We start from the raw sequence: 24,320 nt of genomic DNA on the forward strand, positions 1-24,320 counted from the left end.
AGATCCCTGTTAATTTCTTTTTTCTTTTTCACTCCTCCAAGTTGTGTAATTCCCTTGTTTTATTGTAACTGCAATCTTTTTTGTGCACCTGTTAAAGTTTCTTATTATTTGTTATGTTCCTTCATCTCTTGTTAATTGTAAACCGGCATGATGCGATTCCCATCGTGAATGCCGGTTTAGAAAAACCCAAAATAAATAAAATAAATAGGCAAGCTCCCTGGCTATAATTCAACCTCTTGATCTGAAGGTTTTAAGACTCCATCCAGGGAGATGGGGGCTCCTAATCTCTCCTCCGCAGGGGGAGGAGATTTTAGAATGGAGTATTGTCTTCCTGGGTTAGCATTGTAGATGGGACAAATAGACCCAGCTACTGTTGAGATTCTCATGGACTCTCAACCTGGGCACCTCTTCTGCCTTCTCAACTAGAATTTAAATGAGAAAAATACAAATGTGAGGAGAAATAATGTTTTGTTTTTTTAAAACACTGCGTGGCTGTGTAGCAGAGCATGCAATCCTGCATACTGCTTTCCTCAATGCTGCTGCCTCAGACGCTTCCCTCCACTCAATAGGGCACAGCACAGACTACTCAGGAACTTCCTACCTCACTCTCGTCATGGTCTCCCCTTGGGGAGAAGAGAACTCTACCAGGGCCGCTGTGCCAGAAACCCCACAGGGAATTGGGAGCACTGCCTGAGAGACTCAGCAAAGACCACTTTTTTTTTTTTTTTTTAGGTGTGCAATTTCAGGCACCAGGCAAAAACATAAGTAGGGGAAACATTCCGTCGATCCACCTCTGTCAAAGACATAGAATTACTGGAAAACAACTGCAACCACACCTCTCTTATGGTGGACCGGACATCACATGCAAATCTTAGGAGGTGTGGTCTCTATCTCCACCGAAAGCAGAATAAACCCAAGAGTCACTGGTCTAGCAGTAGGATAAGAAAGAAAGAAGATCAACTGGAGAATGTAAGAGGGCCTGGGAGGGGAGAGAAGATGAGGGAATAGAGGATAGGGTTAAACGGAGGGAATGACAGCAGATTAGCCAGGAGGTTAGAAGATCAGGTTGGGGGAGGTGCAAAAAAAAAAAAGATTGAAAGGGGTGTACTGGTGATCTAAGAGGGGATCAACTGGAAGGACAGAGGGGGAAGTGGTTAAGAGAGGAAGGCCTCTGGAGAGGGTGAAGATAGAGGGAATCAGCTGGAATGCACAAAAGGTGAGTGGCATGATTGTTAGAGAGGAACTGCACCCCTGCTAATCTGTTATGAATGACCCCAGAGAACATCCACTTGAATATACAAGTGCTAACATAAGCTCACATTGGCTAAAAGGTTTGGGAAGCCCTGCTCTAGAATAATTAGATACCAGATAGGGACAAACCAAGATGAATACACCACAAGCTCTTTCAAACAGAAAGCAGAGGCAACAGGAGTAAAATATATGGAAAAACAAAAAGCAAAAGACTGCACATTCAGGCAGCACAAAAAGATGTTGCTTGATAGATTTCTCCATGGCAAATGAACACCTCTCGATGACGCAAGCATGCAGAAGCTATAAAAGGCACACTATGAAATCCATGCCTGCACAGATTAAACACACGAGTTTAGTGCTTCCTGTATAAAGTGAACTTTTGGCATACACAGACATCTTCAAATCATCGTAGTATGAGCTACCAAAAAATACATCAAGAGCAAAGGCAACCAAGGAGTTTCAAGAGAGAAGCACATCAAAGACACTCAAGAAATCAAAGCACATACAACCTACCAAACCACCTCTTGAAGAGTTGCTCATTAACACTATTTTAGGCCACCAAAATACTCTCCAGATGTCACATTTTCAAATCATTCAAAGCACTATGCAAAAATATTCAAGGAACCAATGCACATTCAATACCACAAATTCAAAAGCATCATAATCACCAAATGCTACTGAGACCAAGTATACACTAGACACCAAATTCCCCTTTGGGAGGGTGAGGCAATGTGGGTGGTCTTGGAATGGCCAGAGAACAAACTCAGGCTGGACTCTGGCAAATCTCTTAAACTTCTTTATTAATGAAAAACAAATCAAAAGCAGCTCTGCTATCCTTTGCAGGTCACAAAAATAAAAGATAGAAAAAATACTGTTGACCTGTAAATTGTATGACTTTCTCTAAGCTTCCTTTTCTTCCTGGGCCTGGCTAGTTATACTCTTTTTCTAGGAACTTCTGCCCAGTACCAGGATTTCCTGCTGTATTGGGTTTAAGGTACACCAGGTCAGAAATATGGAAGCAGTCTTAAGGTGTTCTGGGGTTTTCGCCTGTATACCCCTTCACAAAAAGGGATGTATAGTTTGAGGCACTAATATAAAGGTACTCAAATTGTGTGGACTAACTTAAAAGTAAAGAAAAAACAAAAGTTGCACTAAGGATGGCCCAAGACATAAAAACCTTTGTAAGGCAGCAAGGCATTTAAATCTACATCTGTTTCTACAGCACTATGTATACAATGTGGCTTACATAAAAATAATACAGATACTAGAGTGAAAGAAAAAAAATAGAAGTACCTGCAGGGTGCTCTTCTCAGACAAAGCAGATTGGACATTTGGAAACCCCAATGGTGTGTCAGGGCCTGGCCTGCAAACACATGAAAGAGAACAATCATGTCAAAGGCAGGAAAACACCCGAGAGCTTTATAAGTCAGACTATAAGCCAGAACAATTGGAAAAACACAAGATACATACTTTTCCATGATGGATAAGGATCAATAGATCAGTCTCTTACTTTTGGCAAACTGCTTTCTCTAAACAGCCCTGGGATATTGGTTTACAGCACCTTCCAAAGCGATATATCAAACCAGCCTAAAGGAAAGCCATGCTTATGGAACCACTGCTGGTATGCAATGGCACCCACAATCACTGGAATATCGTACAAAACTTGAGGCACTGCCAAAACATGATGGTTCAGTTTTGATAAACTAAGATTTTTCAAAAAGAAGAACTTCCCAAAAGACCCAACTGAAAATAAAAACTAAAGTTTCATTTTTAATTCTAATATTACCCAAAAAGATTATGGCTACAAGCTAAATATTCCAATGCCCTGAGCCATGACTCTTCCATGTAAAAGGAGAAATTACTACTTACCTGATAACGTCATTTTCTTTAGTGTAGACAGAGACTCAGGACCAGTGGGTTATGCTCCCCTACTAGCAGATGGAGACTGAACAAGCCAAAGTAATTGTATATATACTCCTGCAATGACCTCAGCTGCCAGTATTCTCTTCAAAAGTAACTGGACAGAGTAGCAAAAAACTTGATTAAAAACAGTCAACCATTACTGTCCTCAACCAACAAGAAACACTGAACTCAAGTAAGAACGTATGTACCCCAATCTAGGGACTGGAACACTTACCAGTAATCCTCTGGGACCCAGAGCTCCACAGGACCACTGACAATCATTCAGCAGCAGAGGGTGGGAAGCTGAATCCATCTGTCTACACTAAGGAAAATAAAATCATCAGTTAAGTAGTGATTTCTCCTTTCCTAGCATGTAGGCAGATGTACCAAAGCTACTCCCAAATAGGGTGGGAGGCTGCCCACGGTCCAGTCAACACCGCATGTGCAAAGAGCGATTCCTCCCGGGCCTGAGCATCCAGAAGATAAAACCTGGAAAAAGGAAAAAAAAGAAAACTGTAAGGAGGACCACGTCACAGCTCGGCAAATGTCAAAGGGAGACAACAATCTAAACTCCTCCCATGACACTGTCTGAGCCCTAGTGGAAGGAGCCTTAAGCCAAGTAGGCAAAGACTTTTCAGTGTCCACATACACAGCAGAGATTACCCTCCTTAAGCCAGCAAGCTATTGTAGCCCGCAAAGCTGGTTCACCCTGCTTCCTTCCACCATAAAGGACTACCAGGCACGCCGTCTTACGGAAAGACACAGAAACCTCCAGATACCATATACATGTCTCTTGACATCCAAAGGACGCAAGAGGCAAAAAGGAACGGTTCCTGGCAAGACAAGGCTTGCAGCTCGGAAATTCAAAGTGCAGAACATATCGCCACTAGGAACACAGTCTTCAAAGTCAACAACTGCAAGACGACTCTGCACAGCAGTCAAAATGTAGGGCCTGCCAAGAAATCCAACACCAGGTTAAGACTCTACAATGGAACTGGTAACCTCAAGAGATGCCGAAGTGCTTCACTCCCTTCAAAAAAATGGGCCACATCAGGATGAGACAAGTATTTACCATTCACCTGGCCCCAGAAACAGGCAAGAGCTGCAAGCTGTACCTTAAAAAATGTACAAATTCAAAATAAGTGAGATCTTAATCCTCATACCAGGCCTCAAATGCACTCCAAACACACACATAAGCTAAGGAAGTGGAGAACTTTTGAGCACGAAGCAAGGTGGCAATCACTGCAGAAGAATATATGCTTTAACAAGCGAGCCCTCTCAAGGGCCAAACCATTAGACAAAACTGAATTCGAACCTCGTGAAAGACAGGTCCCTGCTGCAACAGATTCTTGTGCGGAAGATGACAAATGGAGGACAGGGGGTGTCCACCAGTAGTCTTTGCAGATCTGCATACTACGGTCATCTGGGCCCCTAAGAACGTAAGATATGCCATACTGGGTCAGACCAAGGGTCCATCAAGCCCAGTATCCTGTTTCCAACAATGGACAATCCAAGTCACAAGTACCTAAACATTAGATAATCACAAGCTACTATTGCTTAATTACCATAACATCAGTTTATGGATTTTTCCTCTAGGAATTTATCCAAACCTTTTTTAAACCCAGTTACACTAACCGCTGTAATCGCATCCTCTGGCAATGAATTCCAGAGCTTAACTATGCACTGAGTGAAAAGGTTCTCTTTCGATTTGTTTTAAATGAGCTACTTGCTAACTTCATGGACCTTTTATTATCTATCATATCCCCCCCTCATTCATCTCTCCAAACTGAACAGCCCTAACTTCTTTAGCCTTTCCTCATTGGACAGCCATTCCATACCACTTATTTTGGTCACTCTTCTTGGCACTTTCTCCAGTGCAGTTACATCCTTTTTGAGATACGGTGACCAGAAATGCACACAGTATTCAAGGTGTGGTCTCATCATGGAGCGATACAGAGGCATTATGACATCCTCAGTTTTATTTGCCATTCCCTTCCTAATTCCTAACATTCTGTTTGCTTTTTTAATCACATAGCACAATGAGCCGGCAATTCCAATGTTTTATCCACTATGACATCTAGATCTCTTTCTGGGAGATAACTCCTAAGAAATAAACTAACATTGTGAAACTACAGCAAGGGTTATTGTTCCCTATATGCATCACTTTGCACTGGTCCACGTTAAATTTCATCTGCCTTTTGGAAGCCCAATCTTCCAGTGCCACAAGGTCCTCTTGCAATTCATCACAATCCGCTTGACATTTAACTACTCTGCATAATTGAGTCATCAGCAAATTTGATCACCTTTCCAGATCATTTATAAATAAATTAAAAAGCTCAAAAGGAAAAGTCTATCAGAACAAGCCTCACACTGTGGAAGTTTTGAAGGAAAACATCCAACGTGAAATTGCTGCTATTCCCCCTGATATGGTCGCAGACACGTTAAGGAACATTGAGTGCCACGTCAAAATGTGTCTGGTGGAAAACGGCGATCACTTCCAGCATCGCATGTAATGCAAAAGATTACACATACATCAAGGTATGTAGTGTATTTTTTTGATTCAGAATGATTCATCCTAGCGGAAGTTGCAACAAAATATTTGAGACCTCTTTTGAGTGAATCTCCCTGTACAATAACCTAAATAATATACACAATCATATACTTAATGTACCTTAATAAACATAAATCCTATTCAAACTAATTAGTTATCTATGACTGGAATTATATTTTTATTAATCATTGTATAGATTCATTTTTTTTCTCCTTCCTCACCACCATTCCTTCTTTTTTCTATTTGTTCTATATATATTTGTTTTTCAAATATTGTTCATAGACCAAATGAATATAATTATAATAGGTTTTGTTCACCCAATGGGGAGAGAGGATTAGTGTATGACCGGAGCCTACTTATGCTTTGATAGAGTATACAATGACTTATTTTAAACTTTATCATTGGTGTTCGTTGGACAAACTGTCAAAGGCTATCCTTCTACATGTTTACGCGGAATGACACTCGAGTTCGTTTTGGCGCATAGCAGTAGTACTAAAAGGATCTATTATGGCGTTCTAGTTTTTGCATGGCATTGACTTCAGTGTGATTCTGTGAATTACAGTGATATATTTTTAATATAAGTGCTTTTGGAGTATCAATTCTCTGATAGCATCAAATGTGCAGCAAGCTGATTTAGTTCCTAATATGATCGACTTCTCAATAAGCTAAAATTATGTTTCAACTGTATAATTTTTTCAAAATAAGAATTAATGCTTTTCATACCTCTTAACAATTTATGATTATGTACTGCCCATTAAGAATTAGAAAGATTAGTTATATTTGTCTTTGTGTCATCTCTTGTATGGCTGTAGCCGAACGTTTGTAATAAGAAGTTTGCAGACTATAATAAAATATCGGCACGCACAAGGTCGAGCTCTATTTATTGTTCAGAACAAGCAGCAAGAAAAGACTTATTACAAATGTACTCATCTACGCCTAACTTATGTTGTGCTCTTTAAACCATGATTTTTTTGACTAAGCGGCTGCCTGAGTACTCGTTCCTGAATGGCACAGTGTGCTTTGATAAGGTTAAAGGACGCCATACAAGTTATTTTTAGGTGAGCTTACTGTCATAGCAGCATTATTTTGTGGAGTGCACTATTAATTCAATTAGATCCTTTAATAATGGTTGTCTATTGCACAAGTTGTACATTGTGCATTGTTTAAATTTAGGATCACTGTATAAATCAATATGTAGATACTTTGTGATAGTAACTGCATTGTCTTCAGTTTGTAATCATTTTTTCAATATAACACTATCATCTGAGTACTGATATTTTTATAGTTTATGCTTAACTATATTGATCGCAACCATGCAACACACAAGGCAAAGTACATTGACACATTGTCATGGACACAGGTAATAAAAACTAATTAATTATAAATAATAAAATGGATTTTCTAAGACAAATAAGATCACTGAGTATTAACTATACAATATAGGAAAATTAGTTCTTACCTGTTAATTTTCGTCCCTGTAGTACCACGGATCAGTCCAGACAGTGGGTTGAGCCTCCTTTCCAGCAGGTGGAGACAGACTAAAACTTGAAGGATGCCCTATATCAGGACAGAGCCTATCCTCTAACCCTTCAGTATAACATACGTCAAAGCAGAAAAAACAAACCCACCCAAGAATAGGGTCAAGCAAGTAACCATAAAGCTCAAAGGAGCAACTATAGAAAAAAGTAGAAACATGGTATAACCATACGCTCTTGCATAAACTTGGTATAGAAACGACCAAGGCTTCCGGTGTAATTGCTCAGTAATCTTGCATGAAATGTGAAAATCTGCAAACCTGCAAGAAAACAAGCTTCGAGAGGACAGAAAAACACACAGGGAAGGGCATCTGGACTGATCCGTGGTACTACAGGAACGAAAATTAACAGGTAAGAACTAATTTTCCTTTCCTATACGTACCCGGATCAGTCCAGACAGTGGGATGTACCAAAGCTTCCCTAAACCGGGTGGGACCGAGACAGTCCCGCTCGAAGCACTTGCCGCCCAAAGGAACCGAAGACCGGAGCATGCACATCCAGTCAGTAGTGCCGAGCAAAAGTGTGCAGAGACGTCCAAGTGGCGGCCCTGCAAATCTCCTGCGGAGAGACAGATTGACTCTCCGCCCACGAAGTAGCCTGAGAACGCAGAGAATGGGCCTTGAGACCCTCAGGAAGCGGCAGACCTTGACAAAGATAGGCCAAGGAAATGGCTTCTTTCAACCACAGCGCAATCGTGGTCTTAGAAGCCTGTTTACCCCGGTTGGGACCACTCCAAAGGACAAAGAGATGGTCTGATACGCGAAAGTCATTGGTGACCTGGAGATAGTGAAGCAAGACTCGTTTGACATCTAGCCGACGAAGGTCGCCACCAGCCGTACCTGCAATCTCCTCCGGAGAGAATGCGGGCAGTTCTACAGACTGGTTGATATGAAAAGCGGAGACAACCTTAGGCAAAAAGGAAGGAACCGTCCTGAGAGAAACCCCGGAATCAGAAAAACGCAAGAAAGGGCTCCCGACAGGACAGCGCCTGGAGCTCGGAAATTCGGCAAGCAGAGGAGAGAGAGACCAGAAAGACAGTTTTGAGTGTTAGATCCTTGAGCGTAGCGTGGCGAAGAGGCTCAAAGGAAGCCATACAGAGAGCATGAAGGACTAGGTTGAGACTCCACGACAGACACGTGGCACGAGAGGGGGGACGAAGGTGCCTAACACCCCTCAGGAAACGAATCACGTCCAGGTGAGCAGCTAAGGAATGACCGTCCACCCTACCCAGGAAAGAGCCAAGCGCAGAGACTTGAACGCGTAGAGAACTGAAGGAGAGGCCCTTAGAGAGACCATTCTGAAGAAAAGAACGAACCAGAGGAATCGAGGCGGAGCGTGCCGGAACACCAGACTCCGCACACGCGGACTCAAAAACTTTCCAGATGCGCACATAGGCCAGAGAAGTCGACTACTTCCGGGCTCGCAGCAGGGTGGAGATGACCTCCTCCTTATAACCCTTGCGCCTCAGGCGACGCCGTTCAAAAGCCAGGCCGCTAGACAGAAGTGATCGGCCTGGTCGAAAAATACAGGTCCCTGCCGGAGGAGACGAGGAAGAAGACCAAGTCGCAGGGGCCCGTCCACTGCTAGATTGATGAGATCCGCGAACCACGGTCTTCGTGGCCACTCGGGAGCGACGAGAATCACCAGTCCCCGGTGGAGCTCTATTCTCCTGAGAACTTTCCCCACCAATGGCCACGGGGGAAACACGTACAGAAGGACGTCCGCTGCCCAAGGTAGAGCCAGAGCATCCACGCCCTCTGCGCCGTGCTCCCTCCAGCGGCTGAAGAACCGATTTGCCTTGGCATTGCGCAGAGTTGCCATGAGGTTGAGGTGAGGAAGACCCCACCTGTCCACTCTCAGAGCCATGGCCGCGTCCGAGAGCTCCCACTCTCCCGGATCGAGCGACTGCCGGCTGAGGAAGTCTGCTTGAACATTTTCTTTGCCTGCTATGTGAAAGGCCGCAAGGCATTGTAGGTGACGCTCCACCCAAGAGCGGAGACGGCTGGCTTCCAAGGCTACCAGGGGACTGCGAGTGCCCCCTTGGCGATTGATGTAGGCCACTGTGGTGGAGTTGTCCGACAGGTCTCTTACCGCCTTGCCGCGGATCAGGGGAAGGAACTCCTGAAGAGCCAGGCGGACCGCCAAAGTTTCCAGTCGACTGATGTGCCAGCGCGACTGAGTCTGCGACCATGTTCCCTGGGTGGATTGAGAAAGGCAGACCGCACCCCAGCCCAGAAGACTGGCGTCCGAGGTCACTATCGTCCACTGTGGAGCTTGAAGAGGCATCCCTTGCAGAAGATGAGGAAGAGACAGCCACCACTGTAATTCGTCGGCAGTAGAATCCAAGAACGGAAAGACTACGTGAAACTGCTCAGACACTGGCTGCCAACGGGATAGCAAAGCTTTCTGCAACGGACGCATATGAGCAAAAGCCCAGGGGACAAGGTCGATGGTGGAAGCCATGGATCCCAAGACTTGAAGATAATCCCAGGCTGTCGGAGAGGGTAGCGCAATCAAATTCCGGACCTGATCGATCAGCTTGAGGGCGCGCGCCTGTGGTAAGAAGACCTTGCCTACTCGGGTGTCGAAGTAGGCTCCCAGGAATTCCAACTCCTGGGAGGGCTGAAGCTTGCTCTTGGAAAAGTTCACTATCCACCCGAGGGAGGCAAGGAGCTCCAAGACGCGATCCACCGCCCATTGGCAAGAGGTCTCCGACTTGGCCCTGATGAGCCAATCATCCAGATAGGGGTGGATGAGAATCCCCTCCCGACGCAGGGCCGCCGCTACCACTACCATGACCTTCGTAAAGGTGCGAGAAGCAGTCGCGAGGCCGAAGGGGAGAGCTCGAAACTGGAAGTCCTGGTTGAGGATGTGGAATCGGAGATACTTCTGGTAGTCACGGTGGATGGGAATGTGGAAATACGCTTCTGCGAGATCGAGAGAAGCAAGGAACTCTCCGGGGAGGACCGCCGCAATGACTGCACGCAGGGTTCCCATGCGGAAGTGGGGGATCTTAAGGGCTCGATTGACCCTCTTGAGGTCCAGAATGGGGCGGAAGGACCCGTCCTTTTTGGGCACGGTGAAGTAAATAGAATACTGGCCTGCGCCAATCTCCTTTTCCGGAACTGGGACCACCACTCCCAGATCCAGGAGTTTGGAGAGAGTCTGGACCACCGCGTCCCTCTTGGCCCGTCCGCAAGGCGAGAAAAGAAAGAGATCCGGCAGGTCCCTGACGAGCTCGAAAGCGTACCCGTCTTTGATAATGTCGAGGACCCACTGATCTGATGTGATCTTGACCCATTCCTCGAAGAACAGGGAGAGGCGTCCGCCGAGGTAAGGAACCGAGGAATGAGTCAGCTGAACTTCATTGCGTGGCAGGTTTAGAGGTGGCACGCACGGGCTGGCCCTCACGAAAGGGCCGCGACCAGGACTGAGCACGAGAAGAACCCCTCGCGGAGCCACCCCGCCCCCGAGAAGCAAAGCGACGCTGGCCCCTGAAGCGAGAGCGGGAGGGCGCGAAGGACCGCGAAAGACTTAGGGTGGTCCTCTGGAAGCTTATGGACTTTGTTGTCAGCCAAGGAGTCCATAAGCTTCTCGAGATCCTCTCCAAAGAGAATCTTACCTTTGAAGGGCAGCGTGCCCAGCCGAGTCTTCGACGACTGATCAGCCGACCAATGGTGTAGCCAAAGGAGCCTCCGGGCAGCCACCGCCGAAACCATCGCCTTTGCCTGCACACGGACCAGGTCGTAGATGGCGTCCGATACGTAGGTGGTTACGGCCTCCAGACATTCGGCTTGCTCTGCCTCTGCAGGCGGAAGATCCCGAGCGCAGAGTAACTGTTGAACCCACTGAAGGCCTGCCCGCATCATGAGGCTGCTACAGCAAGACGCCCGGACCCCGAGGGCCAGAACGTCGAAGATGCGCTTCAAGTGCATTACCTGCCCTTCCATCACAAAAGTAGTACAACCTTCGCCAGACAACAGGAAACCCTGGTTCACCCCAAAACTGAAGCTGCTTAAACAAGAGCTAAGAAATAAAGAACACACTTGGAGGAGAAACCCATCCCCCACAACATTAGCTATTTATAAAACCTCCCTCAATGCTTATAGGATCACCATACTGAGAACAAAGAGATTTTTTCTCAAAAAAAATACATCATTTCATATTTGATTCAAAAGCACTTTTCTCCTACGTTTCAGCTCTCACTAAACCATCACCTCCTACCATTCCTGATGATCAAGCACTCAACAAAGCATCAGAACTAGCAGAAAACTTTAAGGATAAAATTGACAAACTGACTATCTCTTTCTCATCATCTTTTTCATATCCCCCTTTCCCTCACATTACCTCACCTCAACTAAATACAACGCTGGAAACTTTCGAGACCACTTCAGCACTTGAGATAGAAAGCATACTTAAAAAAATGAAACCGTCATCTCATCCCTTAGACACAATTCCTACTAACCTTCTCATCGCAATAAGAAACTCCATATCAAAACCAATTGCAGACATCATTAACTGCTCTCTCTCCCAGGGTCTAGTTCCTGACCAACTTAAATTAGCCATTCTCAAACCTCTACTTAAAAAACCTAACCTTCCAACCACAGATCCAGCTAACTTCCGCCCAATAGCTAATCTGCCATTGATCGCCAAAATTATGGAAAAGATAGTCAATAAACAACTATCTGAATATTTGGAAGAAAACAACATTCTTGTATCTTCCCAGTATGGCTTTCGGAAATCGTTAAGCACTGAATCTCTCCTTATCTCTCTTACCGATTCTATTCTATCTAATATGGACAAAAAACAACCACATCTTTTGATACTACTAGATCTCTCTGCAGCCTTTGACACTGTCAACCATTCATCTCTATTAAAATGTCTGGCAGATATAGGCATTAAAGGAACAGTCTTCAGCTGGTTCAAATCCTTCCTAGCAAATAGACAATTCAAAGTAAAGATTAACAACAAAGAATCACAACCGATCCCTTCCAACCGGGGGGTCCCTCAGGGTTCCTCCCTTTCCCCTACCCTCTTCAACATTTACCTCTTACCTCTATGTCATCTACTTACTAAACTAAACCTAACTCACTATCTCTACGCGGATGACATCCAGATACTCATCCCAATCTCAGAATCCTTACAAAAAACCTTGGCTCACTGGAACAATTGTTTGCAACAGATCAATCATCTTCTCTCCAGCCTTTGCCTCATTCTTAACAACAACAAAACTGAGATCCTAATCATCAATCAAGACATCAACATCAAACCTCTAAACCCAGCTGACCTACTCAACTCATCCACTCCCATATTAAATCACTCACCACATGTTCGAGATCTAGGTATCATGCTAGACAATCAGCTCAATTTTAAAAAATTCATAAGCACAACCACCAAAGACTGTTTTTATAAGTTACAAGTCTTAAAAAAATTGAAGCCTCTTCTTTATTTCAACGATTTTCGGATGGTCCTACAAGCCATTATTCTATCAAAAGTCGACTATTGCAATTCGCTTCTCTTTGGCCTTCCATATTCATCCATCAAACCCCTCCAAATGCTACAGAACTCTGCAGCCAGAATCCTTACCAATACGAATAAAAGAGATCACATCACCCCCATTCTCAAGCTCCTCCACTGGCTGCCTATAAAGCAAAGGATCCTATATAAAGTACTCACCGTAATTCATAAATCCATTCACAATATCTCTCCTCTTCAATTATGTAACCAACTACGCCCTCACTCCTCCTCTAGACCCATCAGAGGAGCATATAAAGGCACACTCTATGTACCTTCAACAAAATCCTCGCATCATAAACGTGCCATATCTACAGCAGGCCCCATTCAATGGAATGCGCTCCCACCAGACATTCGGCTTGAGTTCTGCCACTCTTCATTCAAAAAAAAAACTTAAAACCTGGCTCTTTAGCCAAGCTTTTCCAGGACCATGATCATCATTTTTTCCCCTCCAACCAGCAAGAACATATCTTCTTCACAAACCCCCATTTTCCATACCACTACCTACTTCGGTATCTAATCTCTTGCTGCAGGACACTTGAGACTTTCTCACTTATACGTTATAATTTTTATGCTCAATAAGACCTGTCAACTTAATTGTTTAAGTCTTTTTTTTTTTTTCTCCTTTATCTTTTGGTCATCAATGTTACAACGTTATTGTTAAATTTTGAACTTATGTACACTGTTCCAAGTTTCATAACCTTGTTCTATGTAATGCCTTTTGGCAATTTTCATGTTCTGTTTCAATGTAAACCGATGTGATCTTTATTTCATATAGGAACACCGGTATATAAAAATCTAAAAATAAATAAATAAATAAGTGAGCCTCCAACTTACGATCCTGTGGATCCTTCAGAGCCGTGGGACCTTCCACCGGAATCGTGGTGTGTTTGGCCACCGCAGAGACATAAGAATCCACCGAGGGATATCGCAGCAGCTCCAAACCCTCCTCCGGAAGGGGAGGGAGCTTATCCATCGCACGCCCCACCCGGAGCGCACCCTCGGAGGCCTCCCATTCCCGCAGGATAAGGAGCTTGAGCATGGGGTGGAAGAGAAAAGCCGAGGCCGGAGCCCGGAGCCCCCCCAGGACTGGGTTCATATCCTTAGGCCATGAGATTATCCACGGAAGGACTCTCCAGACCCAGCTCCTGCAGAACAAAGGGCAGGAGGGGCTCCAATTCCTCCTTACGAAATAGACGAAGGGCTCTGGGGTCATCCCCCTCTAGGGGAGGGGGGCATCTGCCGAATCCGAGGACCCAGGAGACACCGGGGGGGGGGCACCCTCGGGACCACCCGCACCCGAACTGGTCCCTGGAGCTCCGCAGCCGGTCCGGCTGTCAAAGGCGCTGAGCGAGGGACAAGGAGGGGGCTTTCGTCCTGCTCATGCAAGCTAGCTAAATAAGATTTGTGCATGAGGAGGACGAAATCCGCTGAAAAAGGAACCCTGAATTTGCCGGGGGGGGGGGGGGGGGCGAGGAGGAGGGGTCAGGACCCTCCTCCTGGGGATCCACGGGGGCCAAATCAAAAAAATCCAGCCCCCCCAACCCCAGGGAGCACTGAAATCGGCCCTGACGAAAAATCCAATATGGCCACCTTCCCAGGCTCTGCCGACCCGGGAAAGGCCTGGCCATGCGGAGCCCCGGGCTAAATTTGCTTGCCCTGCCGAGGAGAGACCTTCCCCACCTGGTAGGCAAGCAGTGCAGAGACCCTGCCGCGAAAAACGCGACGAAGGCAGCCCACACGAAAGGCAGGCTGCCTGCCGGGACATAGCAGAGCCGCGGCTGAAGAAAAAAAGCAGAAAAAAAGGTTTGATTGACAGCCTGCACAGCAGGAGAGAGCAGGAGGGAAACCTACTGCCTCCTGCTAGTCTGGCTGCCGGTTCAAGGCCTGCTCTGACCAGAAAAAATAAAAAATGCTGGTCAACTGCTGCAAATAAGTTAGAGGTAGGTGAGTACCTGCAACTTATTTAAAGTTTAAAACTTTTTTACTTTTTTTTTTACTGAGCGCAGCAGCGGGTTCAAAAAACCCTCTCGGCAGCCAGAGGGGGGAACGAGAGGGTTTTTTGAGAGAGAGAGACTTGGCCCCCACACCTGGAAGCGTCCACGGACTCAGGCTATGCAGGGAATCCCCTCCTGCAAAAGGGGCAAAGCCCCCCTGAGCCGGGCAAAGAGCTGGGAGACTGAACAGTCTCCCACACAGAAAAGGAAAAGCACTAAAAATAAAAGGGCAACTTCTCTTCTCTGTTTTTTGTTTTGTTTTTTTTTAAACAAGCGAGAACCAAAAGAAATACTTGCTTGAGCCTAGCAAAAGACAGAAAGAAAAAGGCTGACTAGCCTACAGCAGAGAACCGAAGGGGAGATGCTGCACCTGCTGGAGACAGACGAATGCTGAAGGGTTAGAGGATAGGCTCTGTCCTGATATAGGGCATCCTTCAAGTTTTAGTCTGTCTCCACCTACTGGAAAGGAGGCTCAACCCACTGTCTGGACTGATCCGGGTACGTACAGGAATACTCTTTGGTAGAACTATTATATTAAAGGAATAAGAGCTCTTGGCATATTGCAATCAGATTTCTAAAAAAGGTATCTCCTCTATATTTATTATGAATAGAACAATGTCTTCCTTTTTCTCCCCCCCCCCTTTATTTTTTTTCCTGTATAATTTTTCAGTCCGAACGGATTATGCAAACAAATATGTACCGTATTTTTCGCTCCATAAGACGCACCTGACCATAAGACGCACCTAGGATTCAGAGGGGTAAAATTAAAAAAAAAAAAAAAAAAATTGTGCTAAACCGGCTCTGCGTCTGGGCGTCTTATGGAGCAAATTAGGGGAGTGCATAGCTTTTTTTTTCCTCCCCATTTTGTTTTCGGGTCTGGGGAGGGCCATTTCGGTCCACTCCCCAGATCAGAAAACTTTTCTTTCTCTGGGATCCCCTCCCCCCCCCAAAAAAAAACCCCCCATCCCAACCCTTTAAATTAACAACCCCCACCCTCCTGACCCCCCCAAGACCTGCCAAACGTCCCTGGTGGTCCAGCGGGGGTCCAGGAGCGGTCCGGGAACGATTTCCAGGGCGTGGGCCGTCGGCTGCCAGTAGTCAAAATGGCGCCGACGGCCCTTTGCCCTCACTATGTCACTGGGACCGACCGCTGGATTGGTCGGTCCCAGTGACATAGTGAGGGCAAAGGGCCGTCGGCGCCATTTTGACTACTGGCAGCCGACGGCCCACGCCCTGGAAATCGTTCCCGGACCGCTCCTGGACCCCCAGGGACGTTTGGCAGGTCTTGGGGGGGGGGGGGGGGCAGGAGGGGGGGGGGGTTGCGGTAAATTAAGTCGGCAGGTCTTGGGGGAGTCAGGGAGGGGGGGGGGGGTGTTAGATTTTTGTTTGTTTTTTTTTTATATTCACTCCATAAGACGCACATACATTTTCCCCCCACTTTTGGGGGGAAAAAAGTGCGTCTTATGGAGCGAAAAATACGGTATTTTCGTTAATGCATGCATAGATTTGCTTGAATTTTTATTTGTACTCACAACTGATTTCCATGGATATGTTCCATATTCATCCACTGATGGGATTTCTATGTCTTCTTAATATTCTTTTATTTTTTTAAAACATTTTTCTTTTAAATTTTATTTTTGAAGAGTGTAATAAAGATAAGTTTTAAATGTGAATGTTTATGAAAATAGTTTGTATAGGATTTATATGTCTGTCTATCAAGGTACATTAAGATATGATTGTGTATATTTAAATTGTATATTTTTTGTAGCCCCTGATGTAGTTCACACTGTAAGCGAAACTCGGCCAGAGTCAGGCGATTTGGATTTTCCATATATGGATTTTTAAACTTTTGATCTCCTAATAAAAACTCACCCTACAACAAAGACTGGTCTATGTTTTTTCTCAACTTCCTGGCTCTTATAGACCATCTTCCGTACTGTTTTTTGGGACCTATAAGGGAATGATCAACTCCTGTTAAGGTGGGGATAATTTCTGAGTTTAAATTAAAAAAATTAAAAAAAGCTGAAGTGTGAAAGTGACACCTGCCTATAAATTAAAGCAGTGGTTCCCAACCCTATCCTGGGGGCCCACCAGCCAATTGGGTTTTCAGGATATCCACAATGAATATGCATGAGAGAAAATTTGTATGCACCGCCTCCTTAACATGCAAATTTTCTCTCATGCATATTCAGTGGGAGCACAGAGGAGAGGATCACCTTGCTGGTGGCTGAAAGGAATCAGTAAGTTTTGCTTGGAAGATTTTTTTTTTTTTTAAGTATTGGGGCGAAGTAAACTATTGGGGTATATTATTTAGTGTGTCTGTGCTTTTAAAGTTAGTAAAACAGCGAATAAACAGAAGTTAGAGAGTCAACCAAATAGGATTTTAGACAGCGCTGGGGAGGTGCCGGCTGTCGTGGTACATGTGGACACCAACGATATAGGAAAATGTAGGAGGGAGGTTCTGGAAGCCAAATTTAGGCTCTTAGGTAGAAAGCTTAAATCCAGAACCTCCAGGGTAGCATTCGCTGAAATGCTCCCTGTTCCACGCGCAGGTCCCCAGAGGCAGGCAGAGCTCCGGAGTCTCAATGTGTGGATGAGATGATGGTGCAAGGAAGAGTGATTCAGTTTTGTAAGGAACTGGGGAACCTTTTGGGGAAGGGGAGTCTCTTCCGAAGGGATGGGTTCCACCTTAAACAGGGTGGAACCAGACTGCTGGCGCTAACCTTTAAAAAGGAGATAGAGCAGCTTTTAAACTAGAACAAAGAGGAAAGCAGACAATCGTTCATTGTTCGGAGGGAGGTATCCTCAAAGGATACTAATGACGCATTAGAATTAGGGCATCCCAACAGTGAGGTTCCAAAAATAAGAAAAGTAGTCCAAGTGCCTGTAACTAAAAACTCATCTGAGCTAAAAAATTCTAATTTATCTCTATCAATGAAATAGCAGATCGAAATTACAAACAAAAAACAAACTTTGAAATGTTTGTATGCTAAGCCAGAAGTCTAAGATGTACGATGAGAGAATTAGAATGTATAGCAGTGAATGTCGACACAGACTTAATTGGTATTTCAGAGACATGGAAGAAGGAAAATAACCAATGGGACGTGCTATACCGGGGGTAAAATTATATCACAATGACAGGAGCATCTGAGAGGCAGTGTGGTGCTTTATGTCCAGGATGGCATAGAGTCCAACAGGATAAACATCCTGCATGAGACTAAATGCACAATCAAATCTTTATGGGTAGAAATCCCTTGTGTGTCGGGGAAGACTATAGTGATAGGAGTATATTAACGTCCACCTGGTCAAGATAGTGAGACGGACAGTGAAATGCTAAGAGAAATTAGGGAAGCTAACCAAATTGGTAGTGCAGTAATAATGGGAGACTTCAATTACCCCAATATTGACTGGGTAAATGTATCATCGGGACAAGCTAGAGAGATAACGTTCCTGGATGGAATGGAGCAACTGGTTCAGGAACAGACAAGAGAATGAGCAATTTTAGATCTAATTCTCAGTGGGGCACAGGATTATTTTCTATAATATAGATTATTTCACAGTGGCTATTTTCTAAGTCAACTTAATTAATAGCAGGTAATGGACTTCTCATCCAAGAACTTATCCAAACCTTTTTTAAACCCAGCTATACTAACTGCACTAACCACATCCTCTGGCAACAAATTCCAGAGCTTTATTGTGCGTTGAGTGAAAAAGAATTTTCTCCAATTAGTCTTAAATGTGCTACTTGCTAACTTCATGGAATGCCCTCTAGTCCTTCTATTATTCGAAAGTGAAAATAACCGAGTCACATCTACTCGTTCAAGACCTCTCATGATCTTAAAGACCTCTATCATATCCCCCCTCAGCCATCTCTTCTCCAAGCTGAACAGCCCTAACCTCTTCAGCCTTTCCTCATAGGAAAGCTGTTCCATCCCCTTTATCATTTTGGTTGCCCTTCTCTGTACCTTCTCCATCGCAACTATATCTTTTTTGAGATGCGGCGACCAGAATTGTACACAGTATTCAAGGTGTGGTCTCACCATGGAGCAATATAGAGGCATTATGACATTTTCCATTCTATTAACCATTCCCTTCCTAATAATTCCTAACATTCTATTTGCTTTTTTGACTGCTGCAGCACACTGAGCTGACGATTTTAAAGTATTATCCACTATGTTGCCTAGATCTTTTTCCTGGGTGGTAGCTCCTAATATGGAACCTAACATCTTGTAACTACAGCAATGGTTATTTTTCCCCATATGCAACACCTTGCACTTGTCCACATTAAATTTCACCTGCCATTTGGATGCTCAATCTTCAAGTCTTGCAAGGTCCTCCTGTAATGTATCACAGTCTGCTTGTGATTTAACTACTCTGAATAATTTTGTATCATCCGCAAATTTGATTACCTCACTCGTCGTATTCCTTTCCAGATCATTTATATATATATTGAAAAGCACCGGTCCAAGTAAAGATCCCTGAGGCACTCCACTGTTTACCCTTTTCCACTGAGAAAATTGACCATTTAATCCTACTCTCTGTTTCCTGTCTTTTAACCAGCTTGTAATCCACGAAAGGACATTGCCTCCTATCCCATAACTTTTAAGTTTTCGTAGAAGCCTCTCATGAGGGACTTTGTCAAACGCCTTCTGAAAATCCAAATACACTACATCTACTGATTCACCTTTATCCACATGTTTATTAACCCCTTCAAAAAAAATGAAGCAGATTTGTTAGGCAAGACTTCCCTTGGGTAAATCCATGTTGACTATGTTCCATTAAATCATGTCTTTCTATATGCTCTACGATTTTGATCTAGAGAATAAGAACATAAGAAAATGCCATACTGGGTCAGACCAAGGGTCCATCAAGCCCAGCATCCTGTTTCCAACAGTGGCCAATCCAGGCCATAAGAACCTGGCAAGTACCCAAAAACTAAGTCTATTCCATGTAACCATTGCTAATGGCAGTGGCTATTCTCTAAGTGAACTTAATAGCAGGTAATGGACTTCTCCAAGAACTTATCCAATCCTTTTTTAAACACAGCTATACTAACTGCACGAACCACATTCTCTGGCAACAAATTCCAGAGTTTAATTGTGCGTTGAGTAAAAAAGAACTTTCTCCGATTAGTTTTAAATGTGCCCCATGCTAACTTCATGGAGTGCCCCCTAGTCTTTCTACTATCCGAAAGAGTAAATAACCGATTCACATCTACCCGTTCTAGACCTCTCATGATTTTAAACACCTCTATCATATCCCCCCTCAGCCATCTCTTCTCCAAGCTGAACAGCCCTAACCTCTTCAGCCTTTCCTCATAGGAAAGCTGTTCCATCCCCTTTATCATTTTGGTTGCCCTTCTCTGTACCTTCTCCATCGCAACTATATCTTTTTTGAGATGCGGCGACCAGAATTGTACACAGTATTCAAGGTGCGGTCTCACCATGGAGCGATACAGAGGCATTATGACATTTTCCGTTTTATTCATCATTCCTTTTCTAATAATTCCCAACATTCTGTTTGCTTTTTTGACTGCCGCAGCACACTGCACCGACGATTTCAATGTGTTATCCACTATGACACCTAGATCTCTTTCTTGGGTTCTAGCACCTAATATGGAACCCAACATTGTGTAATTATAGCATGGGTTATTTTTCCCTATATGCATCACCTTGCACTTATCCACATTAAATTTCATCTGCCATTTGGATGCCCAATTTTCCAGTCTCACAAGGTCTTCCTGCAATTTATCACAATCTGCTTGTGATTTAACTACTCTGAACAATTTAGTGTCATCTGCAAATTTGATTATCTCACTCGTCGTATTTCTTTCCAGATCATTTATAAATATATTGAACAGTAAGGGTCCCAATACAGATCCCTGAGGCACACCACTGTCCACTCCCTTCCACTGAGAAAATTGCCCATTCAATCCTACTCTCTGTTTCCTGTCTTTTAGCCAGTTTGCAATCCACGAAAGGACATCGCCACCTATCCCATGACTTTTTACTTTTCCTAGAAGCCTCTCATGAGGAACTTTGTCAAACGCCTTCTGAAAATCCAAGTATACTATATCTACCGGTTCACCTTTATCCACATGTTTATTAACTCCTTCAAAAAAGTGAAGCAGATTTGTGAGGCAAGACTTGCCCTGGGTAAAGCCATGCTGACTTTGTTCCATTAAACCATGTCTTTCTATATGTTCTGTGATTTTGATGTTTAGAACACTTTCCACTATTTTTAAAGCTTGACTAGTACTGACTTTCACCCTCCTTTCCAACCTGCAAAAGCAGGAATCGAACCGGCAGCAGCTCCGCTTCCCAACCAGCAAGGCTTTCAGTGCAGAGTCACTAGAGAGAATAGTTTCCACTATTTTTCCCAGCACTGAAGTCAGTTACTGGTCTATAGTTACCCGGATCGCCCCTGGAGCCTTTTTTAAATACTGGGGTTACATTGGCCACCCTGCAGTCTTCACGCACAATGGATGATTTTAATGATAGGTTACAAATTTTAACTAATAGATCAGAAATTTCATTTTTGAGTTCCTTCAGAACCCTAGGATGCATACCATCCGGTCCAGGTGATTTGCTATTCTTTAGTTTGTCAATCTGCCCTACTACATCTTCCAGGTTCACAGTGATTTAGTTCAGTTCGTCTGACTCATCACCCCTGAAAACCATCTCCGGAACTGGTATCTCCCCAACATCCTCATTAGTAAACACGGAGACAAAGAATTCATTTAGTCTTTCCGCAATGGCCTTATCTTCCTTAAGAGCCCCTTTTACCCCTCTGTCATCTAATGGTCCAACCGACTCCCTCACAGGTTTCTTGCTTTGGATATATTTAAAAAAGTTTTTATTATGAGTTTTGCCTCTATGGCCAACTTCATTTCAAATTCTCTCTTCGCCTGTCTGATCAATGTTTTACACTTGGCTTGACAATGCTTATCTTTTATCCTATTTTCTTCAGATGGATCCTTCTTCCAATTTTTGAAGGATTTTTTTTGGTTAAAATAGCCTCTTTCACCTCACCTTTTAACCATGACTGTAATCGTTTTGCCTTCCTTCCACCTTTCTTAATGCGTGGAATACATATGGACTGCGCCTCTAGGATTGTATTTTTAAACAATGTCCATGCCTGAACACTTTTAACCTTTGCAGCTGCACCTTTCAGTTTTTTTCTATTTTCCTCATTTTATCAAAGTTTCCCTTTTTAAAATTTAGTGTTAGAGCTGCAGATTTACTTATTGTCCCCCTTCCAGTTATTAGTTTAAATTTGATCATGTTATGATCACTGTTGCCAAGTGGCCCCACCACCGTTATTTCTCTCACCAAATCTTGCGTTCCACTAAGAATTAAATCTAAAATAGCTCCCCTCTCTTGCTGGTTCCTGAACCAATTGCTCCATGAAGCAATCATTTATTACATCCAGGAATTTTATGTCTCTAGCAAGTCCTGATGTTATATTTACCCAGTCAATATTGGGGTAATTGAAATCTCCAAAAAAGTCAGCGTGCAAGGAAACGATTAATGAGTCCACCTTTATGTTCAAAATCTATTCAAAAATTTATTTTTCCAACATTATTCAATGGCAACTCCACATTCATTCAAAACAATCAGTAAATGTCCCCCGACACGGTCCCGTGTTTCGCTGGTGGCTGCATCGGGAGGGACCACAGAATCAGTATAATCTACAATACAAAAAGTATAACATAGGTGGAACTAATAAAATTGTGGCTACTCATTCTTAATAATATACTTCTGAACTGTACATACCTTGTGTATAGGTCATGGAGCGCATCGGCCCTCACTGCTGTTAACTATTTAAAGAAGCGGATTGGCACCAAAACAGGTTCTATCGCGAGAGACTCAAACCAGACCCCGCCCCCCTGCCCCTCATCCGAACAGGTGCCATTCTATTTCTTTATTTAGACCTCTGGGATGGACCGTGGCTAGCGTAAAGATCCACTTTTGCTCCCTTCTACCTAGTATTTCAGCGTAATCGCCTCCCCTCAACGGGGGCAAGATGACTTCTAATACTGAAAAACAAAGTTCTGCAATGGTGTGCCCGCACTGAGCCCAATGCGATACCAGAGGTTCATCCATCCTCAGAAGACGAATGTTTGAACAATGTTCAATTATGCGGGTTTTTACCATCCTCGAGGTTTTCCCTACATATAGAAGTAGACAAGGGCATTGTATCACATATACACACCCTTAGTAGTGCAGTCCGATACCCCTCGGAGTTTAAAAATGCGACCGGTGTTCGGGTGAGTGAACGAATCAAATGTTGAAGTGTGGCTGCACATAGTGCAGTGACCACACGGACTATGCCGCCCAATCCTCCTGGTGTCTATCTCATTCCTGGCAAACCTAGCATGCACCAACTGGTCCCGGAGGTTACTACCCCTCCGAAACGTGAATCGAAGAGAACCCTGAAAAAGGGAAGCCAATGATAAATTCTCCCAATGTCTACGTATCATTGATGCTATAGATTTACTAACTGTAGAGAATGGTAAAATACAGTTATAACAATTTTCATCATCCTCCGATGAGGGGAGAAAAAGCCAATCACGATTCGTGTACAGCGCCCGTTTAAAGGCTTTTCTCACTACCCGGGAGGGATAACCTCTGTCTAAAAACCTCTGAGACATTAACTGAGCTTGATATAGGAAATCATTCCGAGATGAACACAATCGCTTCAATCTTAAAAATTGTCCAGTGGGAATATTGTCCCTAAGGGGTTTAGGATGACAGCTAGAATATGCTAACAGAGTGTTTTGGTCAGTATCTTTCCTAAAGAGTGTCGTGACATATTGGCCATTTTCCACTGAAATTAAAATGTCAAGAAAAGCAATTTGAGATCGGTGAATACAGTAATTAAACTGAATATGAGGGTTCAAAGAGTTTAACCAGTCATAAAAATAAATAAGTAAATAAGCTACCTCTGTAAAGATTATATAATTCTTGTCTTTCCCTGTCTCTTTCCGTCCCAGTTTCAACAACCTTGTTATATTGTAACTTTTTACTTCCTCGACACTGGTTAAAAGAAAGCTATTGCACCCCTTGTTATATGTAAACCGGCATGATATGATTGTATCATGAATGCAGGTATAGAAAAGCTTTAAATAAATAAATAAATAAATAAAAAACAAAAAATTGTATATCTGATCCTGTCCAGATGATAAGAATATCGTCAATATACCGAAGCCACAAAGACACTCGTGAAAACCATTCTGAAGGGTATACTAAAGACGATTCAAAACAGTCCATATAATAAACAGGCGAGGGAGGGGGCCATGGTGGCCCCCATCGCTGTCCCTTTAATCTGTTGATAATAATTTTGATCAAATAAAAATAAATTTTTTGTCAATGCCAGATTTGAAAGCTGTAACAGGAATGAGGTAGACACCCGATGGGGGACAGGTCGCCGATTCAAAGTATCTTCTATCACGTGTAACGCCTCTGATTGGGGATAGAACCTGTTTTGGCGCCAATCCGCTTCTTTAAATAGTTAACAGCAGTGAGGGCCGATGCGCTCCATGACTTATACACAAGGTATGTACAGTTC

At 43.9% G+C, this 24,320-nt stretch overlaps 1 protein-coding gene across 1 annotated transcript in view; it reads right to left on the reverse strand.

Annotated features, from left to right (window-relative positions):
- LRRC56 (leucine rich repeat containing 56) overlaps window positions 1-24,320 on the reverse strand; it is a 435,597-nt gene that overhangs the window by 392,278 nt on the left and 18,999 nt on the right. Inside the window, exon 2 of the mRNA XM_029582256.1 lies at window positions 2,545-2,614. The gene's annotated coding sequence lies outside the window, so the exon portion shown is untranslated. The remainder of the gene's footprint in view (window positions 1-2,544; window positions 2,615-24,320) is intronic.

Source organism: Rhinatrema bivittatum, chromosome 17 (genome assembly GCF_901001135.1).
Source record: "Rhinatrema bivittatum chromosome 17, aRhiBiv1.1, whole genome shotgun sequence".
Taxonomy (NCBI): Eukaryota; Metazoa; Chordata; class Amphibia; order Gymnophiona; family Rhinatrematidae; genus Rhinatrema; species Rhinatrema bivittatum.